This window comes from Lissotriton helveticus, chromosome 2_1 (genome assembly GCF_964261635.1).
Source record: "Lissotriton helveticus chromosome 2_1, aLisHel1.1, whole genome shotgun sequence".
Taxonomy (NCBI): Eukaryota; Metazoa; Chordata; class Amphibia; order Caudata; family Salamandridae; genus Lissotriton; species Lissotriton helveticus.
The window spans coordinates 1,660,729,177-1,660,747,580 of NC_136059.1; positions in this window are offsets into that span (position 1 = coordinate 1,660,729,177).

An 18,404-nucleotide genomic window follows, 5' to 3' on the forward strand; every position below is an offset into this window, starting at 1 on the left:
AGGGTTACATTTTACTCTAAAATTATAGTAAATCACATTTTACAATGGTCCGAAGGACTACAATGTAGGGGGATTGATGTTATTCCTTTTTTCATAAAATCTTGTAATGACAGTCCTAAAAACCTCTCAATCTTCCCCGCTGCAATTATAGGCAACACAGACCGGTCTCAAAAAACTGATGATTTAAAAATTTGCATTTTAAGGAATGAAAGGCATGTAACTTACAAAAAGTCTATCTCTTGTCAATCTAATCTTGTAGAAGAAACCCATAAATGGAATTGGCTGCCAGGGGTTCTGTCAAGCAAATCCATTTCTATTCCAAAACCGCACTCCTGTCTTTAACACCGACTTAAAAATAATCTCATGGAATGCGGCAGGAATAAAAAACAATCTTGAAAAACTAACATATTTACATACATTTGAAGCAGACGTGATCTGTCTCCAGGAGACTTGGGTCGATGAAAGATTTCCTATGGTAAAGGACTATTATGTGCTGGATAGTAATGCCATCCCTTCCAGGAGAGGCCATGCCAAAGGAGGAATGGCTTGTTTACTATCGAATAACATAAGATGGAATTTTGTTCACAATTTGGATCCAGATAGATTGTTCCAAGCAATAACTTTATCAAATCTCGTCAATGGAGATCCTCAAAAAACATTGGTACTGATAAATACCTACATTCCCCCAAATGCCTGTTTTAATGATGGTTTATAAAGGTTTTCTCTTTTGTTTAGAATCTTTTAGATTCTGATGATCCCCCTCATATATTATTAACAGGGGATCTAAATTGTAAAATTTCCAATTACAGCCTAGAATTGTTTAGGAACATACTTAAGGAAGAATCACTACACATACCACAAGCCTTATTCTCTAGTAACATTAAGACCAACAAGAGAGGGAAATTACTACTGGAGGAATCATTAGAGGCAGATTGTATCATTATAAATGGAAGGCTTCCCTCTGATATTCCAGCTCATTCCACACATAAATCTAATAACAGTAATTCTGTTAACATTGAATACATTCTTGATTATGGGGTAGTGAATAGTACTTCCTTTCATCTTTTAAAAGACCTGTTAGTAATTGATACAGAATTTAGTGACCATAAGGTACTTGTAATTTCGCTAAACATAAATCCACCTGCGGTAGATACGTGGTCTTTAAATAGTGAACAGGTACATTTTGGAGTTCATTCCGGGAGATGTTATTGGAATTTTAAGGTAATAGAGGGTTTGACGAGTATTCTAGAGACTGCCATAGAGAATTTGGTTCACTGGGATGGATGTGTATTAAAATGCTTCTCTGACTTTTTGCATACAGTAGTTTCTACTGCAAAGAAACCCCGACCTGTAAAAAAGCTTAAAGCAGTCCCTAGCTGTCTTCGTTATCTCAATATCAAAATAAATAAATTGGTAAGGGAGCAATACCTTATAGACACCCCTGAAAGATATCATAGGATCATCTTATTGAGAAGAAGAAGGAATAGGATGAAGGCTAAATTAAAAAGGGGGCAAGAAGATTCTCTTTGGATTAGACTTCGTGAGGCTGTTTATAAGGGTCAAGCTAGGACATTTTGGTCAATAATTGGGGAGGGCTGTGGATTAAGATCTAGACCTCTGCCAATCCCCATTGAAGAGCTTATTTGGGTTGAATACATCGAAAAGTTATATGCTAGTAATGGTAGGGCACACGAGGACAGCAGATTACTATTATTAGTGGATGATCTCTTTTATGGTCCTCCGTCCGAAAAGGACATTGAATTAGCGATTAAGGGCCTGCGATCTTCTGGAGCAATGGGTCCGGATGAGCTCCCCATCGCTGTTATAAAACAACACAGTAAGATGTGGAGCAAAATTCTGTTCCCAGTTTTTAACCTCTGCTTTTCTAGTAAAACTGTTCCTCCTTCATGGAGGGGAAGCATATTAGTTCCCCTATTTAAGAAGGGAGTATGTAATATGCCTCAAAACTATCGTCAAATCGCCCTCCTGGATGCTATAGGCAAGGTCTTCTCTAAATGTATTTTAAAATTAATTCAAGAGTGGGTGTTAAGAGACGATATTTTGCCCTTGGAGCAGACAGGGTTTAGGCAGAGACATAGCACCCTAGACAATTTGACAGCTCTGCAGGTTATACAAAAGAAATATGTTAAAATTCGTGGAGGGAGAGTCTACGGTGCCTTCATAGATTTCTCCACAGCATTTGATAAAGTAGACCGATCTTTGCTGTGGAGGAAGTTATTAAATCTTGGCATGCCTTCTACTCTTTTGGAGTTAATACGAGCATTACACTCTGAAACCTGGTGTAGAGTTTTGTTAGGTGGGGACAGAGGTCTGTCGCGGGAAATTAAAACAGCAAATGGGTTAAAACAAGGTTGTCTATTGACCCCTCTGCTGTTTTCCCTTTACGTAACAGATCTACCCCAAGCTCTGTCTGTAAGTGATGGAATTGCTCCAATGTTGGGGGGTGTCCCAATTGTCTGTCTAATGTATGCAGGCGATATACTGATTCTAGACCTAACTCCTAAAGGTCTAAATAACCGTCTGCACGCTCTACATAAATATGCCGAGGCACATTACCTGACGATAAATGTTTCAAAAAGCAAAGTAATGTGCATGGTGGGAAGAAAAAAGTTGAAATATGCGAATTTCCCATGGTCCGTGGGGGGACAGGGATTGGAAGTGGTACAATCTTATGTCTTCCTCGGAAAGATTGTTACGGTTAATTTAAGCGAGAAAGCTCATATAGCTAATAATACTCGGAAAACAATTATCCAAGGAAAAAGTCTGGCTTCTTTGTATAAGGCTACAGATAGACGGCACTTTGCTATCTTGTTGGAAGTATATCGTGCAAAAATGTCTGCATCTTTACTTTATGGTATGGAAATAATAGATATAAAAACTTGGGGCTTCCTAAACTCTACGGAAGGCAAAATTCTGCGTAGTCTCATTATGGTTAATACCGCATGCTCTACAGCAGCTCTCAGATTGGAATTTGGCCTACGAAGCAGTTGGGCCCAATGTATAGCTGGAATAGTTCGTTGGGTCTTTAATATTGCACAGGGGTACCCAGGCACCCTAAGATATATTATAAAACTGAGTTGCTTGGAAACTTCAAAGAATATTCAACAATCGTAAAAAACTTCAGAACTGCAGTAGACGTTCTTGCACTTGACGAATCGGTTTTATTTACCTTATCCACACATCAGTTGAAAACTATCCTGAAAGCGGCATCTTGGGAACTAAGCTTCAGGTTGGACAGAGAATCACGTACCTTGAAAAAAGGTGCCCATCTGGCTGTAGATTCCTACCAAATGAGAATTGCCCAACCATATATCACCTGGAATCTCCATCATGGGGTACGGCGATTCTTTCTCTTACTAAGGCAGGATCTACTCCCGCTGAACTTTTTGACATCCAGATGGTATGGCTCTTCAGCTTTATGTGATCTTTGTAATAATAGTAATCAGGATATTAATCATACTCTTTTTGTATGCCCAGCTCTACTTGCATTTTGGCGCAAGTGGCTGAGACCTATCTGTTTTCAATTGGGTATTTCCTCTGCTATCTCTTTTTTAGATGCCATCTACAATCCTCCTAACGAACTGTTTTGTTATAAAATCTTTAACTTTTTAAAAACTTTCTTAGCCTTATATTAATTATGGTTGGAAATGTGTATTGCTATATTTTTATTGAACAATGATTGTGTGTAAATGTACTTAATTGCTTAAATTTTTATGTGGATCTCATTTGAGTTCCGAAATCATAAATAAAAATAAACTTGAAACTTGAAACTCCTGAGAGACCTACCTGGACCTCATGAGGATGGGTCACTTAATCACATAAGGCCATAACCATTGCATACTCAGGCCTGTGCCCTCAACAGATTTGACTCCCCCACAAATGATGGGCCCAAAACGTGAGTGATGATGTCATGGGTGAATCAGGCACCATGGGCCAGATTTACAAAACTGGCGCATCCCTGCATATCAGCAGGGATGCGCCAGTTATTGTGCGTCACGGCAGACACCTCTTGCGCCACCATGGATGCGCCGCATTTACAATGCGGCACTCCATGGGGCAAGAATAGTCAGATGCGTGAGGCATCTGCTGCCGTAAAGGTGACGCATTGCTGGAGTCGCGTCGCAAGCGCGAAGCAGCTCCAGCAAGGCTCGGGGTGCCCCTATGAATAACATGCTGCATCAATCCTTATGCCTGCTTCAAGCAGGCGCAGGGTTTTGATGAAGCATGGCCTTAAAAGTGACTGAGTGAAATCTTGTAGATTTCGCTCAGCCACTTTTAGGAGGCGTTCCTACGCCGGAATGCCCCCCCCCTGCACGGGAACGCCCACATGTGGCGCAGGGCTTTACAAAGTGACGCATCTCCCAGATGTGTCATGTTGTAAATACCCCGCAGCATGGCGCTGGCCGTGCACCGCCGCTGCATCACAAAAGTGACACAACGGCGGTGCAAATGTGGCGTACGTGGCTTGTAAATCTGCCCCCATGTATCTGTGATATATCCACACTGCTCCACCCCAATGTTACGTAACACATCACACAACTCTGGTAATGAGCACTCAATATGGAATACATGTACCATAATGCAAAGTAGGAGAACATTAAACTGGGGTTTGATGTTGTGTTAGCGCCCCCTGTCTGTGCAGAAATGTCATTAAATGGTCTGTTCCCCCTTTTGTTACCTATTCATGATTCTCAGCTGCACTGTCATTTCAGTTTTTTCTACAACAGAACAGCAGGATGACAGTGGATTTGATTATTGATTGTGGATGGACCAGGATGAATGCAAAATGGCTGCCAACTACTTCCTGTGATTATGTTCTTCCTGTATGGAATTATTTGTTCTGGGTTATTTGCGGAGGTTACGGCCCAAAAACTTAATTTCCGGTTTTGAAGCGTAATGCACCTGCGCGGACCCGATGCTCCGGAACCGGAAACTACGTTTTCGGGCCGAAACCTCTGAAAATAAACCGGAACACATTATTTCATACAGGCAATGTTATACAGGAAATGGGAGACAGGAAATACATCACAGGAAGTAGTTGGCAGCCATTTTGTGTTCATTCTCTATCACAGATAAGATCCTCTAACATCCTGCTGCTCTCATCTCACTTATTTCCCCCAAAATGGCTGAGGAGTATGAAGAGAAAGCACCCCCTTTCACAGAAAGGGAATTAGACATCTTGGTAGAGGGGGTGCTGGACAAATCTCCTCAACTATATTGGGACCCTGAGTACCAGCTGAGCACTGCAGCTTGGGCCAGGCTATGGGCCAACATCGGTGAGTGCTGCAGTGCAGTGGGAATCCATACCACGAGCACTAGGGCATGCCGCAAGCGCTGGGAGGACCTAAAATGCTTGTCCCGCCACAAGGCTACGGAGCTGGTGGGCCTGTCTTCCCAGCACCATGTGCATCATCCTCGCCTCTCCCCACTGTACAGGAGGGTCCTGCGAGCAGCTTGGCCGACCCTCCATGCTCAGCTGAAAGAGCATGAGCAGCAGAGATGTGGTAAGTACATCATATGCAATATGAGTCTGGGAGTATAATGTGAGTGAAACAGTGCTGTACCATTGTGTGTCCCATGCCTCCATTCACCAATTTCGTGTCTATGCAGTAGTCACCAAGATTAAAAAGGCACACTGTGGCATATGGACTGTACAGGGCAAAGTGCATTTTGGGAGTTGTAGTTTCTTCATGACAACTGGGTAAATGAGCCACACTTGTGCATTCATATTGAAATCTGCTCTGCCAGCACCACTACCATTGAACCAAGGAAATCATAACTGATGTGTGCATTGGATGAGCAATGGTACAGACACTGTCCAGTGTGCGTATGGCAGGCCAAAGAGTATTGGATGCTGTGACTTGCTTTGCATTTGTAGAGTTTGGGTTCCAATTGAGACAAATCATCATGTGCCATGGAGTCAAGACAGACTTTGAGATCCCTGCAACACTCTTAAGTGTTCCTAAATTTGCAAGGTGTGTCCACTGACAGACGTCTCACCCTCAGTGGCCTGTATGACATTTCACATGTACAGGTAGCTGTCACAACGACCCACCACTGGTGTACTGCACTACCTTTTAAGTCAACAAAGCCAATATGTGGCACTGGATTGTCAGATTATGTGTGGGGACAGCAGAAGGCTAGACTCACAATGTAGCTAGAGAAATAGCCCAGACCCTATGTGGAGGTGTGACCCACATTCGGCATTTGTCTTGTCCCATACAATGCTACAAAGCAGATGACATTTGTCCAGACGTTAACTAGATGCAAATCCATATCAATGGCCAATTTCAATTAAATCTGGACTCTTCATGTTCTCCATTGGTAGACTGGTTTTGAAACTGGCACATGTAGCAGTGACAGGACACACAGATCACAAGAATGCCAAGGTTGAGGGTTGGCCAATACAGTTGCGTAAGCCACAAAAATTCATGTGAGATGTCCATGTCAGACTCAATTCAGTAAATGACAGTGAACATACATGTAATGTAAGTTCATAAACACTGACAACTGTAGGGTGTGATCAGAGATAAACAAAGTCTGACCTTGACTCATCTATGTATGTGTCTCGTCCTGCATGAAGCAACCACCACATCAGGATTTTACTTACATTTCAGCAGGCACAGCTGGCGAAAAGGAAGAACAGTAGGACCAGGTCCGGAGCAGGAGGCCATCAGTGTGCCGGCGGTTACACCCTCTTTCCACCAGCGAGGAAGAAGAGGAGGAGGAGGGACCCTCAAGATCAGGAGGAAGGGGATTGTGCCCACCCGGACTGAGAAAGAACACTACTCTGGTGCTACGTCCCAGGAGGAGGCTGCGGACATTGAAGGTGGGGGGGAAGGACCCGACACCTCTGCCCATGATGTAGTGGAGAGCTACTCTCCCCAGACTCTTCACCTGTGGGTCCTGAAGAGGTGTCCCCGGGGCAGGCCAATACTCCATCTGGGTCTATCATCAACCTCTCCCTACCTATAGAGTCCCCCATGCCATCGGGGGCTCCAGCTATATCCCCTGCAACCTGTCCCCTTCCTCGTAGCCGCCAACTCGAATGCAACATCTGCTCCGGACCTGAGGCACCACATCCCTCCTGTCCCCCCCAGGCCCCTCCTGGTGTTGTTCCTCCTGTGGCCTTGCCAGGAGACTTGAGTTGGATGTGTGAGGGTCAACCAGACATGTTCACTTGCATCATGCTACAAGTGTGTCTGGAGATACGCATGATGCGAGAGGATATTGTCCGATCTCTGGACAACCTCACCACCAGCCTCAATTCCATGGCCACAGCCATGTCGTCTGTTGTCTCCCAAATCCATTCCCATACCACCGTCAAGGTCTCCCCCTGTCCTTTGCCCCACACTGTTTCCCCCCGTACTCATCGTGTGTCATGATCCCATGTGGTGACTGTTTCTGCACTAGCCAGCCGCGTGCCTGCATCGGACACTGAGGATTTGGACATTGTGGTACTAGAGGATGACCAGAAGGACACTTGATTTATTGACTGAGATGTCGTTGTGCACAAAGATTTAATTTTACCCTTGTAAATAGACTGGTTTCCCTGACGCTTTCTGACGTATTAAATTTTTGATGCCCCACCCCAATCCAAGTTCTCTTCTCTATCTGCATTAAGATCATCATTTGTATTCCTTTCTCCTTTCCAAACGGAAGGTTGTTTTCTGTTCATATATAAATATATTTGAGGAATTCTACTTACTTAACTTGTTTGACTTCATTTTGAATGTCTGGTTCAGAATATGAACACATATTTTGTGAGTCATCTGCTATGCACATAATAGCTTGTTGCAATGATGAATTACACTTGTAACTGTGTCTCACACACACACACATAACTACATCGTTATACAGGACATGATACACAACAGAATCTTACTTTTGTAGCTCTTTATTTTTTCAATACACATTATCACGTTCAATTTGTCTTGGGGTTCTTATCACTGGCGATCGTGCTTGCGACTTTGCAATTTTGGAGGTGATGATCGCTGTGAGGGGTCAGGTTGGGCTTGTCACTTACGTGTAGGTGGGTGTTGTCCATGTACCTGTACAGGGTGATCTACATGTGCAGGGGCGGATGGAGTCTGCACATTTGGTGTTTGTGCCTGGACAAGGACTGGTTGTGCACGTGGTGGGAGTGACTGTGTAGGGGTTGGTGGTGGTTGTACAGGTGGTGGGAGTGCCTGTTTAGGGGTTGGTGGTGGTTGTGCAGGTGGTGGCAGTGCCCGTTCAGGGGTTGGTGGTGGTTGTCCAGGTGGTGGAAGTGCCCGTTCAGGGGTTGGTGGTGGTTGTGCAGGTGGTGGGAGTGCCCGTTCAGGGGTTGGTGGTGGTTGTGGAGGTGGTGGGGGTGCCTGTTCAGGGTGCTGGTGTGGATGTGTACCTTTGCTGTGGTGCTGTGCAGTTGGTGGTACAGGTGTGTGTATGTTCTGTCCTGCAGGCAGATATGACTGCGCCCCTCCATGCGTTGACCATGAAGGGAGACTTTGGATCACTTTCAGCATGCCCTCTATCATCTTAATGGCCCAGGCATGTGTCTTGCACTCTCTTCCCTTTGGATGGATATCAGGTCTCTCATATTCCTGGACATGTCCTGCCAAGTTCTATCCATCCTATCCAAAGCTTGGCTAAGCCTATCCACCACCTGAGGGGATTGGACCATGTCCCGCAGGGACTCAGACATGTCTGACAGGGTAGCCCCTATGGCACCAATATCCTGCCTCACATCTGCCTACTGTTGGAAGAAGCGATACAAAAGGGAAGGATGGATGGAGCATTTGAGCAAATCAAACACTCACCCCCAGTCAACTGATCTGGGTTTAATCCATCATTCTTTAGGTCACTCAGCCACCCCAGTTCAGACATGGCCATAGGCAAATCAGTCTGACCCTGTGCCTCATGGGAACAGTCCAGCCCGAACTGCCAAGCCATGTCTTCCCTGGACCGGAAACAAGCATCCTGGGACCGGTTTCGGATTCATAATCTTCATCAGCCAGGCTATCTTGAATCCAGTGGCCAAGTGAGCAAGGGACTCACGTCTGAGCATACCTTGCCACATTTAGGGCGAACAAAGCGATAAAAAAAGGGAATGATGGACGGAGCGTTTGAGCAAATCAAACACTCACCCCCAGTCAACTGATCTGGGTTTAATCCATCACCATTCTTTAGCTCACTCAGCCACCCCAGTTCAGACATGGCCATATGCAAATCAGTCTGACCCTGTGCCTCATGGGAACAGTCCAGCCCGAACTGCCAAGCCATGTCTTCCCTGGACCGGAAACAAGCATCCTGGGACCGGTTTCAGATTCATTATCCTCATCAGCCAGGCTATCTTGAATGCAGTGGCCAAGTGAGCAAGGGACTCACGTCTGAGCATACCCTGCCACACTTATGGCGAACAAAGCGATACAAAAGGGAATGATGGACGGAGCATATAGCCAGTGTCTAACCCAGGGTGGTGTGGAGTGCAAAAAAACGATGGATTTAGGCCCAGATCCTTGTACTGGGGTGAATGTATGACATTGTTCTACATTCTGTCCATCAACTTTGTTTTTTGCAATTTTCACCCCGAGTGGGCTGGGTATGCTCAGACGTGAGTCCCAGGCTCTCCACACCACTGGAGTCAAGCTATCCAGGCTGATGAAGGCTGATAGCCAGAAACCGGTCCTTGGATGCTTGATTCCGTTCTGGGAAAGACATGGCTTGGTAGTTCGGACTGGACTGTTCCCATGAGGCACAGGGTCAGAGCTGATTTGCATATAGCCAGTGTCTAACCCAGGGTGGTGTGGAGTGCAAAAAAACGATGGATTTAGGCCCAGATCCTTGTACTGGGGTGAATGTATGACACTGTTCTACATTCTGTCCATCAACTGTGTTTTTTGCCATTTTCACCCCGAGTGGGCTGGGTATGCTCAGACGTGAGTCCCGGGCTCTCCACACCACTGAAGTCAAGCTATCCAGGCTGATGAAGGCTGATAGCCAGAAACTGGTCCTTGGATGCTTGATTCCGCTCTGGGAAAGACATGGCTTGGTAGTTCGGACTGGACTGTTCCCATGAGGCACAGGGTCAGAGCTGATTTGCATATAGCCAGTGTCTACCCAGGGTGGTGTGGAGTGCAAAAAACGATGGAGTTAGGCCCAGATCCTTGTACTGGGGTGAATGTATGACATTGTTCAACATTCTGTCCATCAACTGTGTTTTTTGCTGTTGGAAGACGTCATGCTCCCACTGGCCACCATAGCCAGGTGCAGGCCTCCTCTGCAGGTGTCTGCCATGAATGGGACGAGCAGGTCCAACGGCAGGGGAGCGTGACTGGTGGAAGCCTGTGAGCAGGAGAATGGTACCAGGGGATACCTGCACCACAACAGGGCTGGTACTTCCCACAGATGGTGGAGAGGATGGCAGGGATACACTGTGTAGGGAAGAGCGGGTAGGGGAACCACCATGTCGGTCCTGGACGTGAGGGCTGTGAGGGAGTGATGTCTGTGTTGGGATGCGTGGGAGCTGTGGCTGGTTTGCTCTATGATGGGGACAGGGAATTGTTTGTTTGGGAGGAGGCTGATGAACGTTGCTTGGCGGAGGATGTGATGCTGTGACTATTTTTGCAATCTGGCACAATATCTCTCATTGGCATCAGAATTGTCATGCCCAGAGTGGATGAACATGTAGTCATTATCATCCACAAAGTCAACGTACCCAGGAAATTCCTCCTCCTCTTGAGCATGACTTGCTGCCTACATAACTGCCTGGAGGATCAGGGGATTCTCTCCTCTAATTCCCCATTGGCCCGCACTGGTCGTAGGTCTGTCATCCTCATCCTCAGCATCATCTGGAACACAGAGGTTGCAATCGTATTAGTGATTGACCTGGTAGTACAAGTGGTGCAACACCAGGGTTGTATTAACTGTACTTTGCATCAGCACATGAGGATCTTGCGACCTGGTTAGGGTACCACCACAAATGACCGCTCACACCATAGCACTGAGGTGTTACATGGAGATGTACATGATACTAGCAAACTCACCAGCTCCAGCAACAACTTTCTGTCCCTTCGCGTTCCCCCCTGGTGTAACCTGCTGAACCTGTCTCCTCATAGATGTTGTAGACATAGCTGTACAGGGTAGAGACAACATTCTCAATGATCTGCATCACCAATTGACAGACAGGCACATGTGACACTCCTGATTTGTATTTCACTTTGTAAACAACAACTGTTGATTCCATGCAGAAGGGGATCTTGATCTCTGTCATTGCTTAGTAATCTAAGCTAATGACACACCTCATGCCAGAATTACCTGAAGGACAGGTGCACGAGGGTTTCACTGCTGCAGCCAGGATGTCATGCATCTCCCGGGATGATGTCTGCTGCAGTGGTATCATCCTGTCAGCAGCTGTGATGAGACATACATGTCCATATTTTAGTACACCTGATGGTAGGTATGAGTCAACATGTTATTCTCAATAACCATTTTCAGATAACCCAGGACAATATGCAGCATGTTTACCTCATGGACTTTACATGTGGGCACCTGCTCACATGCAGCATTTGCTAGCTGTTACTTCCACGCAGCACTGACATCAATAAGATGACACATCAACAGACAAACTTGTATGAGAATGTTACAGATAGTTGAAGGAAGGGGATGAATGACCGGGACTCCTCCGCATTACACTGATTTCACCTTTACCATAAACTAACATTTTTCATGAGTGTAATGTTGTCTGTTGACAAGTCAAGAAAGGAGTTCTTGTGTGAGATGTGCAGTAGTCAGGGACATGATGTTGCTCATTTGTGCTTCCCTACCCATGAAGTCACACAGCTCATTTTTGAATGAGAGAACACAGATTTCTTATGCCCATCCTTTGAGTGTCCTCTGTTCAAATACCCCATTTCCAACATCATGGTACTACTTCGCTGACAACGGATGGTGTCTTGTACAGCAGACATCCAAACCTCATATGTCAAACACTCACCTATACATGTGAATACGGTAGAAGAGGAGGCAAGCAGAAAACAACATTTGGTTATGATCACACATTGCGGATAAGCTGAGAAGCTTTGATGCTTACCGCCTGCACTGGATTATCATGTTGCTCTTCAGCCAAGTTATTTTGCAGGTGTAACTGCATGAAGATTCACCTTAGCAGCCCCTACACCCATCTTAAAGGTACACAACTGGCATCAGTGTGTGCCTCAGCCATACCAATTTCATTATAATTTAACCATATATATTTTGCTAGGGATTTATCCTATCATTGAATTGCAAGCCTGTTGTGTTTTGGTCACTTCATATGACACATTGTTCTATTGTATGTCCATTCTGCACTCACTTGGGATACATTTTGTGTCATCCTTTCATTTGCCACCAGGGTCTGATCTGGCATGTGTTCAAATGCCAGATGTGAGCATATTGTGATGCATGACAACAGTGTTGTACAACACATACAACATACGGTGGAGATGAAAGGCACATTTAATGAGCATTCCACCAGAATTATTCTTGGGTTTACTTACCTTGGCCCAGCACCGGAACAGTGTGTGGTCCCTGAACAGATGTCGCATCCAACCTTGTAGCAGAAGTCAGTGTGTGTCTTTGATTCTGAGAGGACCGCATTGTACCTACAATGATAAGTGTGTTTTGCAACTTTACATTTCTGCAGCCACATGTGATGCACTCAATTTCTTGCACAAAGGACGAGCACAAGCAGTTGTGGGCACCACCGTTGCAGAAGTGTGTTACACATAATGTCATGAGTGATCCCACATATAACTTAGAATGTGCCCACTACCTAGATGCAACCTATATCACAATGACATGACTACGAACCCAGAGGTAAGGTCCACTATCGTGTTTTGTTGATGCCCGACAAAAAATCCATCCAATGTAAGAAGTACATGACCAGCTGTGTGGACTGTGCAATTTAATGTATATTGGAAAGATTTGAAGTTGGACAGGGGTTTCATTGTCAATATTACTGAGACTGGTATTGGTCTACAGACACTATTACAATATAGTGAGGACACCCTTTTGACTAGTTGTGGCACTCCATTACAGGATTGGATTCCCAGGTCTGGGACTGTTGGTGAAATACATGTTATGTTCCACAATTACAAAGGTATGATGAGCCAAGACATGTTCTATTTTGACTTTCGCTGTTCACAAATGTCATATGCTAAAGGTGAATGTCCATTGTCAACTCCAATTGTAATGAAGCTATTTTTTAATCTCTGGTTGACTTACATACGTGGGCACTATATACCCTCTATCGTCTCCTGACAATGTATGCATTTTGACCATCTCCTGGCCAGTTTAACTTACCAGTTAGTGAGCTTGTAATGCCTTTCTCTGTACGTTGTCGATTCCTCCCAATAGATGCAGGGACCTCTGCTTCTGCAGTTGTCTGTGCTCTGGCTGAATGTGTCAATGGGTGAGAAGAGAGAAAAGTAACCAAATGGGAAATGTGCTGGTGGAACTTTTCAGGGATTTCCCCATATCTTCTGCATGCTAACAGTGTTGTGAAGTACTGCCGCAGACGGGGCAGGTAGGAGCAGTGGTGTGTTGGGGATGTAATGGCATGGCAGAGTGAGAAATGAACAACATAATATGTGTATGACATTTTGATCTGATGATTCTCTCACCTTCTGCTTTGTGATTTAGGCTGGCACAGGGTGATTTACTTCTTGGATAATTTGGCAGGTTTTCAAGCTCCTTGAAAAAGATTTACACTGCTGTTGCGTCACTTCTGTGACACAGCGGTGGTGTACAACAGACAACACATTTCGAATTATTCGCAATGTAACGCATCTATGGTGAAGCGTCACGTTGTGAAGCCCTGCGCAACATTGAACCTTGCTGTTCACCCTATGTGGGAAGGGTATGCCCAGACGGGGGTACCTTGCTCACTACGCCACTGGAGTCAAGCTATCCTGGCTGAAGACGGCTGATAGCCAGAAACCGGTCCTAGGATGCTTGATTCCGGTCCAGGAAAGACATGGCTTGGCAGTTCGGGCTGGACTGTTCCCATGAGGCACAGGGCCAAGACTGATTTGCATATGGCCATGTCTGAACTGGGTTGGCTTGGTGAGCAAAATAACGATGGATTAAACCCAGATCTGTGACTGGGGTGAATGTTTTGCCATTGTGCAACATTCCGTCCATCATCTTGTTTGTTCAACATTGAACCTGCATCAGCTTTGATGTAGGCAGGGTGGGCGTTGATTTGGGATATGCCTCGTATAAGTGATATAGTGATATCTACAAGATTTCACGGAGTCACTTTTTAGAGGCCGTTCCGACGCAACCTTATGCCTTCTTGAAGCAGACCTAAGCAGTGACCCAGCACGTTAGGTATGGGCGGTCCATGGACATTGTTGGAGTTGCATCGCACTTCCGACATGACTCCAGCAAAGCACCCCCCTAATGCCTTCAGATGCAACACACATCGGTCTATCCCTGCCCCACAGTGCACCGCAATGTAAATGCGACGCATCCGTGGTTGCGCAAGGGTTAAATTGCATGTCGCATTGGTACTGGCGCATCCCTGCTAATATTTGTCAATTGCTACTTAGCAGGGTTGTGTATGTACGGCAGCAGTACTGTGCCCATGTTTTCAAAAGGGGGAGGGATTTGCCATTTCTAATGCAAAGGATTCTGGGACTTGTGGTGCTACATACAGAGGATGACACATGAGTCTCTGACTGACTATAATTTTATATACACTTTGGACAAGTTCTTTACTCTCAATTACTGTGCAACACAGACAATCTTTTCATGCACTTTTTCTTGGTACCACATAGTGGATGTCACTGGCAGGCAGCCCATGGACCAAGTGGGGGCATATTGTGGTAAGGATATCCTCCTCCAGTGGGGTGAGACGGATGCGGGGTCCAGGGTACGCAGCAGGGAGGATCCTGTTTAATCCAATTTCGGAGTACTTCTACTTCACCCTCTGTCTTTCATCCTGCCACTTCTTCTTGATGTCCTGTACTGTGTGCCTCTCCTCCCCCAATGCTGTGACAGCAGTGGCTAATTGCTGCCATAGGGCTGCCTTCTGTGTGCCACTGGTGCAGTAGGGTGGGAGTCCAAATAGGCGTTTGTGGTGCCTCACTAAATACTCCACAATCGTAGTGGTCTCCTCTGCAGTGAAGTTCTTCTTTCTCCTCATTGGTTCCATTTTTCTCTGGCAATGTCAGCATTGTGGGCACAAACTCTCTGTCGCTAAACCTGTTCCTTCAATGTGTGCTGCTTTTATGTGTTTTGTTGTGCTGGTCAATTAGTGTTAATTGGTTTCAGCTGGAGCGTGGTGGGGGATGGTAGGCACTTGCCACATTCATCATGGCAAAATTGAGCTATTGGCTGCAATTGGCTGCAGTGTGTCAGCTGATCCATGGTGGGGGATGGTAGGCACTTGGACAGGTGTTTACGATTGGCTAGAATGATCAAAGGCCACAATTTGTGTCTTCCGGCCCGGAATCTAATATCCCGGCCCGGAATCGTAAATCCCAGCCCAGAATCGGAAATGCCGACGCAGAGCTGGAAATTCTGGCCCGGAAGTGGAAATTCCGGCCCTGGCGCGGACGTAAAGTTAGTAGTCGTAAGTCCATTCTGTGAATACTAAAAGTAGTAAGTTCATTGGCGCTCCGTTAAATCGTTTGCTCATTCGCCGGAACTTTGTCACTTACCCCTGCACCTGCTACACTCGTTGACCACCAGCTCTCCCTCCCGCCGCCGTAGCCTTCCAACTTCCGCGGCCGCAGTGTGGAGGGAGACTCCATTATCCAGGCTCCTTTGCAGGAGGATGGAAGCTGCCACCGCCACTCACGCGCCTGGAGGCGCTTTAAATCTGAGGGAGGCCCCCGCGTCGCGGGATCGCGCGTGGGCTAAGCCCGGGCAAAGGGCGGGCCGTATGTGGCCGTCCGAGGCCAGAGGAGGCCGGGTCGGGCCACCGCACTAATATTTTCCAATCTCTATACAGAACTTAGTCTCTGCGTGCTGTTTGGTGAGACCTGATGTTAAATCCTGGGTGAGAAGGAGTGTACTGCCACAGTTTACATTTGTCTTGTTGTGGGGAAGGGTTTTTGTTTAGTGATCGTGCTTAGACGGCAGAAATCAAATCTGTACAGAGTGTGATTCATGACACTTGGAACTTTCAATTTTCGGATTAGTCTCTGTAATATATTTTCTGCTCGATTATAAAGGCATGGGCAAGCGAAAATTCGATGGGGGAGGGGGCGAATGAGTCCGTCAGACCACCAAAACAGAGTAAAAGAAAGAAAGTAAAAAGGGCATCTAAACATGCAGCTATGAATTGCATCCTTGATAGGATTGATATTATTGTTGAAGATTGCCATGAGAGCTTATCTAATGACATTGGGACCCATAAGGTGGTGACTACTGCGCCTGTGACAGCTGGGGAGGTGGCAGTTGAAGGTGTGCCCGTGGTTTCTCCATTCATCACTGTCCCTGAAATGTTTCGAGCAAAGAAAAAACCTGTGGATACAAGTCAAACATGTCAAAGGGAGAAAGGGTCTCCCCTATGTGGTAGCAAGGATGATAAACTTAAAGACAAAGGCCTTGATCTTACTAGTGAAGCCCCTAGCCAAATTATAATTGATGAACTCATACCATGCTCTAATAGATATGTGGTACTGGCGGACATACAGCATGAAGAATCTGACGCCAATATAAACCATAATTCCATTTGTGTAGCTACACCGTTGCAAAGCCCTGAAGTTAGAAATGAGCCTAATTCTAGAAGTTGTGTAAATCGTGCTGACCTAGAAACTGCTGAAAACTTAGTCAAATTAGTCTCCCTATTGAGAGATGAGATTGAAGTTATGAAACATCTAATTATTAATTTAACTTCAACAGTAAAATCTATAACTGGTGGGGATTCTTGGGGTCAACCGGCGGCCACCCAAAATAAAAATATCTCCTATCCAATCAAATCTAAGCAAGGAAATTTCTAAGCTCCGGTAAAACCTAGTACGATAGGTAACAAAGTGTTTCCTGCCCGTCCTATAGAAGGAGGAGAAAAAAGGCCTCTAAGTGTCCTAAGTGCCACAACAACTAGGGCTCAACATCCCCCGATGAAAGGTAGATTTGAGAACCCAAATAAGAACATAGAATTGAGAAACCCAGATGAGTCCTTCTGGGGTAGTGGTTCAGTGGGGAAGGTCCATCGAATGGTAACAAGACCAGCCACTGACCGGGGAAGGGATGGGATACCTCAAAGTAGCTCTTCTAATTGTTCTAATAAGGGGAGATTACAAAATACCATTGAGCCTACTTGGGGGGGGGTTCCCAATAATGGAAAATTTGCCACAAATAACATTTAATGGACTAATGTCCCAAAACAAGACAGGAGGAGTAATGGTAAAAGAGAAGGGGTGGACTCTCTAACGAACAAAGCCATACATTGGCTGCACCACGTGAGAGGTTATCGATCGGTCATAAGGGAAGACATCCTAAAAGCGACAAGGTTGAGCTACCCAGGGGAGAGTCACGATGCCATCGAACTCACGTTGTGCTCGGAGGAATTAGCTGAGAATTGATTTCAATTAGAGTTTAGATCAAGTCCGCCAGCCTATTCAAGCATACAGCTGAGGAAGGTGTCCCCTTTTTCCTTTTCACATGCTTCTCCAATGACTATCCAAAGAAATAGGTCTAGGATGAGTGGCTCGGGCCTGGAGAGTATAGATTGACTGCTAAAGACTGTAAAGAAAAATGTGTATAATGTAATACTGGGGTCTAGAGAAAGAGCTGATAGTGATCCAGTAGCTATTTACTTGCAGGGAGAGGGGATGGCTAACAAGGATCGGGCAGGGGATTACTCCGCAAATGGTTATGTATCTAGTGACAGCATGGGAAGGGAATTTCACCTCCCAAATTTAGATCCAAGTATGAGCAACAGATCTATAAGTCTGACTGGCCTGAGTACACCCATTGGAGCAACCTATGGGTTTTTGAGGGATGTTAGTGGGGAGGGGGGGAAGTTAATATCATGGAATATTGCTGGGCTGTGTACTAGAATGCAATCACCAGAATGGCTTACTTTCATAAATGATTTTGATTTGTGTCTCTTTCAAGAGACCTGGGCATGTGAGCCCCAGTTTTCCCAGGGTTTTTTGAACTTCTTTGTGCCTGCTCTGAAAGGAACTAAAGGGCGCCCGAAAGGGGGGGCTAACTATTTGGTTACGACAAGAACTCTTTAATAGTGTCAAAGAGCTACCTACCAAAAATAGTGATATCCAGTTGATTAGAATAACCATGGGCCCCCTGGGCACTCTGGACATCTATAACCTGTATGTCAGAGGTTCAAGAGGAGGGAAATCACAGGTTTTGGCGGCCCTAGACTCCCTGATTGGCCTGTACTCAAG